This window comes from Lactuca virosa, chromosome 3, assembly GCF_052849685.1.
Source record: "Lactuca virosa cultivar CGN04683 chromosome 3, Lactuca_virosa_CGN04683_v6, whole genome shotgun sequence".
NCBI lineage: Eukaryota > Viridiplantae > Streptophyta > Magnoliopsida > Asterales > Asteraceae > Lactuca > Lactuca virosa.
In genome coordinates, this window is record NC_136428.1 from 109,480,483 (window position 1) to 109,486,883 (window position 6,401).

Consider the following 6,401-nt stretch of genomic DNA (forward strand, 5'->3'; position numbering starts at 1 on the left):
TGGTTGTCATCCATACTCTGCTGAATGACGAGGCCAACACATGGGTAAAAGACTTCTCTCATGGTTTACCTCTCACTCTTATCTCATGGTCTGTATCATCTCTCATCATTTTGTTTTTTTCACACAACAATTATTTCATCTACCCACGTTTTACCCAACACATTTTGTAGATATAAAATACATATATACAGTTTAAATCATTTAAAGCATGTATAAAAATCTTTCACCCAACATAGACGGTAAGTATACAGACAATATGCACACATAGCATGTAATTTATATTAAATACTTCATATCTATGTGTAAGATGAAAGTAACTATGCACTCACCTTTTAAGGTGGTGATTCTGCACTCGGACAGCACTTCGTCAATCTTAAAACAATTCCTTTGACAAAACCTAGTATCATTACCACTAGAGTTTAGTCTAATGTTCAACGAGACTAATTAATAGTCTAGCTATTATTACTATTATATAAGCATTAAACAATACTCTTCACCCACTATGTACAGACAGGGGCCAGACATGAAACACTGGAGGGCAGGATCATTTTGGCATATAACACTTCTGAATCCAGCAACCCAAGCGGCCCTCCAAACCGGATTCCCCGTACCGCGAGTGGTTAAAAAGATATTATAACGACACTTATATAGCCCATAATAATAGCCCAAATAATTATTATAAGGTCCTAATAACATTACTATATTTAAATAAAAGCTATATTAAATATAGTATAGGCGTAGCTCACTTACAACGGGTTGTTATTAAAAACCGGGATTCGCTGGAGCAGCGTTTCCGAGCCGAAAGCTTTTCTTCTCAGAGTCGTCGAGCGCTCCGGGGCTTTCTTCTAGCGCTAGGGAAGTTTCCTAGACTTTAGGGGGGGTTTATGGATTCTAGAGAGAAGTTAGAGAGAGAAAGAAAGGCTTATGGTGTGAAGAAAATATGAAGAGTTCATATCTTATTTATAGGGATTTTCTCGTAGAGTAGACCCTAAGTTTCGTCCGTATCTTCCGCGTACGAGCTCCGTTTTCTACGTTCTTTATGTCCACACGTTGGTATTTACGAGTACTACAACTTTCATTTTGACCTCGTCGGCTAATTCTTATTCTATCTCAGATTTACAAAACTGTATTCAAATTCGCCGCGCTCGAAAAGTAGAGACTAAGCTTCGTCCATATCTTTCGCATACGAGCTCCGTTTTTGACGTTATTTATATCCACGTGTTGGTATTTATGAGTACTACAACTTTCATTTAGAACACGTCGGCTAATTCTCATTCTATCTCAGATTTACAAAACTGCATCGAATTCGACGCGCTTGAAGAGTAGAGACTAAACTTCGTCCATATCTTTCGCATACGAGCTCCGTTTTCGACTGTCCTTTTATCGTTTAACTCCTATTAACGATATCTTCATTTCTCATTTAGATTATTTTGGCTAAAAATCGACCGATCTAAAATTCGAATTTCGGGCTGTGCACTGCTATGCTAAATCTTAGAAAAATCATAACTTCCTCATACGAAGTCAGATTTGGACGTTCTTTTTATGCACACTCTCGGTTTAACATATACTATGAATTTTGTTTAGATTACTAAGGCTAGAAAGTATTTTATCGTAAATTCACTTTTTACGATTCTCGGTGTCGTGTCGGTTTTGCCGTAAAACTTCGACGGGTCATAACTTCTTTGTTATAACTCGGATTTCGGCGTTATTTATATGTACGGAACCCTTGTGACATATAATATAACTTGGTTAAGATTAATCCTTCTAAATAATCTTCCATCAAAAAGTCATTTTTGACGTTCATTGTGTCTAAATTGACTAGCCCGAATCTACGGACGTTACAATATCCTTGACTAAAGATGATTGAAATCTCAATCTAAACTTTTAGGATTGAAATGACATAAAATCTTCTCTCCCTTAATTATAGCAAAACAACCTTTTCCAAGTGAAACTCTTGTTTTCTATAAATAACAATACTCATCATAATTGATTATGCTCCCACTGGCATAATAATTATTTAGCATAACAATTATGCTCCCACTAGCCTTGACATGTACTCAGAAATCGACTTCTAGAAATCAATACTTTATTGACTTTCATTACCAAAGTTCATATTTCTTGATACGAGATGCTTTGACAAAACTTTATCTAAGCTTCTCAGACTCATACATCTTTCCTTAGATAGCTCACATGTGTGTCCAAACAATTATGAAGAGGGATGCCGTAATCATAATGTTTAGACCTGTTTGCCATTTCTCACAAGTCCATGTTAGTGTGCCGGTTAACCACACACGCTCCACTAACGACTTTGAGAATGAAAATATCACAATTGCTATCTACTTAAAATCTACTTAGTGAAAGCGTTTCCTCACCATCATTTTCATGAATCGGAAAGAAACCTTATGAAACTTAGATTTTATGGTGTATGTGTTCCTATCCATGTGAATTTGTCAAAACCGTAATCACAAGACAAGGTTAGTGACAAACTCAAAACCATATGGATTGAACTTGTTCAATCTTGATTTCTTGCCTCTTGTTAGCCCAAGGGCCCACCATTGCTTCCAAGTTGTTATGCACACAATTGAGAACTCACAGAACTCACATACATAGTCAACTTTACCGGAATAGGCACAAAAACAAGAATTATGTCAACACGATAGGTTACAAACCTCAAGTCGTGTGCTAGTGAAAAACTATAGGTTTTATCCTTGATTAGCTCTTGAAATTTTCAAGACCTTTAAGACTCCCATTGTCCTCTTGACATACAAGTTTTTGTTTGTCAAGAACCATTCCTTGACAACCAAACAAACATTCAAGAGTCAGTGCGGATTCTTATCAAGATAAACACTTCACACAATTGGTGTTAGTTGGTCTTTGTTTTATCCAAAACATCACAACTTACCAATTTCAAATGTACAAGAGTAGAAAACATTTTACTCTTACATTTGACAATTGTTATAAACCTTCTTTAAGATGTGTCACTCAAGTTATAATCTTGGAGTATGACTCTAAGACTTGTTTTTGGAACGAAGTATGACTCATCTTCTCGATTTTAACCATTCCAACAATTCATGAATCCTCTTCTTAGCCATACAAATGCACTAAGATGTCCTTAGAGAATCAAATTGTGATATGGTTCCATAATCATTAAGATGATCATAAAACATGATACTAAAGTACTCTCCCATCTTTTCAAATTTGAGAAACTTTTATCTTTCTGCCTAATTTGATTCTTCCCATTCGCCCTGCCATACATTGAAACTTTTCCAATGTTTCATAATTGTACTTAAACTTGTAGGTACAACCATATTTACTAAACTTTAGTAAATCATGACGAATAGTCTTATCGATCTTTGTGGCGGACTTTGACCTGCACACACCCAGTGTACCTGATCCTTTAGTCTTTCACCTATCTCACATATACATGTGGTCAGGGAATTAGTCTTAACTTTCCAAAAATGAAAATTCTCATTCATCATGCAATACAACCTGCATGATTCCAAGTTTCGGTCCAATTGAAACCTTGGGTGATGAGAATCTTTCCTTATTTGATAAATTTAGACACTACCACAAATGAAAGAATCAAATGCACATTTCCATTATTGCTAGAACCATACAAACATCAATTTTTCATAAAATGCCATTGCAAGGAGATATAATAAAATAAAACAAAATTTTATTTATTTATAAATGCGGAATTTTTTTTCCTTACAATGCAACTTTAAATGAAAACTATGCTATTACATATCTTCTAGCAATCTATCATAACTCTTATGTAGTAGCTCAAGAATCCGATCTTCGAACCATGCGATTGAAATCCATCTTCGCTATCAGATTCAGCATACTCTTTCTTTAAGTGTCCTTCCCTTTGCTTGATCCTGCCAAACACCAAAATGTAACCGAGTCACATTTTGTATTAAGAATCACCAATAAGGAACTTAACAGTGTTAGATAATGGGCTTTACCTGAAGCAGAGTCAAACCTTTTTGATTTTTCCTTTTCTCTTAGATCTTTCAGGTAGTTTGGGCAGTTTCGCAACCAATGCCCCTTCTCTTGACAATGAAAACATATAGACTCGTTGGGAATGGTACACGAGAATATCACATACTTAGATTTTCCCTTTACATTTTGGTCAACCGGGTTGACTAAGGTCGATCCCTTTCCATTGGGAAGAGAAAGTTTTTCTGGACTTCCAATGTTGCCATTGTCAATGTCCATGGAAGTTTGAGAAATAGACCTTCCACCCATATTTGCTTGACCATTGCGCCACATCATTTCTGACTCAGCATCAACAAGCAAATAAGATAGATCTATTAGGGTCATGTCGTGATCTGTCACATAGTAGTTCTTAATGAACTCACTATATGACTCTGGAAGTGACTGAAGAACCCAGTCAATAGCCAACTTCCTTGGGACAACGACACCCAACATTCTCAACCTGTCAAAGTGTGACTTCATTCCTAAGACATGAGTGCACACAGGTCTTCCATCTTTATGTTTCATTGCTAGTAAGGCTTGAGTGACTTTGAATTTTTTTAAGTCTTAGAGCTTGTGGGTCAGGGAGAATAAATGGAGGAGGTGGAGGTAGAGAAGTATGATTTCCATGAGATTTGGGAAGATCACAGTTGTCTAAACCAGACATCTACAATGGGAGATATTCAAGTTAGTTGATTTTAAGTCCTTAATATAACACCCAATATGAAATATTAAGGCTAGGACCCAACACAATATTTTATAACTTGGAAGAGGGATGCCATAATCCAAGCTATAAAATATTTGAAGGTAGGTGAATGACGATTCACCAATTTCCACCATGAAAAAAACGATATAAATTATTAGGTTTTAACTGGATTTGAAACTCCTAGATCTTTTGAGATTCATTGAACTTTCAATGACATGTTTCAATCTCGATTGTGCCCTTCAGATTTTGTGACTGGGATGCCGAAGATCACAAAACAAGGTGTGAATAACCATGCAAATTCACTTGGTACCCTTAATATTATCACCTAATCAATGTGCCGGTTACCCACACGCGCTCCACCGATCTATGATAAACCTTAAGTCACCCTTCGTGATCCTTACTAGTCCAAGTTAGTGTGCCGATTAACCACACACGCTCCACCAACGACTTGGTAAGGTACAAAGTGTGAATTTCATGGGTTAGCATCAAATTCACATTTTCCTAAAGTAACTATGATTGGGAATTATAAAAAATATTTAGTTACTTTATAATAATCATTATACTTTTAATGAGAATTAAAGTCATTGTCCTACCCGTTCAGCTAACGACCCTCCACCGATCAAGGAAACGGTGGGTGAGAGTGGACACCCATTAAGCTGCCATTTTATAGGAAACAACCTTATACCCCTTATAGACTGGCTTCGTGAATGAGGCCTACTAACGGTAAAACGGCTTAATCTTATACATACATATATATATATATATATATATATATATATATATATATATATATATATATATATATATATATATATATATTAACCATTAATCTTATAATAGTATAAGGGTTGAATTTTAACTTTTAAAACTCTGGGGTATGGAATTAAAGTTTGTGTGAGACTTTACAAATTCCAAAACTTGAGGACAAGTTTTGAACAATTCAAAAACTTTTGGATATTCATAACTTATGAGTTTTAATTAAGGCTTAAAGAAACTTTAAATGAAGAGACTCTTGGACATCCATAACTTGAGGACAAGTTATGGAGTCCATAAAACCGATTATGTGAAAAACTCTTCAAAAGTGTAACTTATAACTTCTTTTAAAGAAAAAATTTTGGAATTCCATAACTTGAGGACAAGTTATGGAGTCCATTCAATGTCATAAAGATCAAGAATTATACTATCAAACAATTTGCACATAATTCCTATGATCTACCAAAACTCATAAGTTCATGAACATTCATAATCAACAACTTCCAAGAATCATATAAACATATATAAACTTGAAACTTTGATTATAACTTTGAAATTGGTCCACCACAATCATTACCACATCAAAAACAGGTTTTACAAGTCCAAAACAGTTTAAGGTAATGATTCTAGACCAATTCCAGCACCAAAACTCGAAAATCCGCACTCAGGCCTGCCAACTCGTCGAGTGCATGAACTGACTCAGCAAGTTGGTTGAAGATATGCATGAACTCGGCGAGTTCCATGAGGGACTCGGCGAGTCAGCTGGGCAGAATGCAGTTTTTCTACATTTTTCAGCAATTTGCATCAAGTATTCAAGAAAACAAGCCTAGGCTCTGATACCACTGTTGGGTTTTGAGCATTTTAACACTCCTAAGGTGTACATGCAACCCTAATAACCTTGGATCTATGTTTTCTCTAAAATACATGCAAATAAGAATTTCCAAGGTTTACATCCTAACTAGCGTAG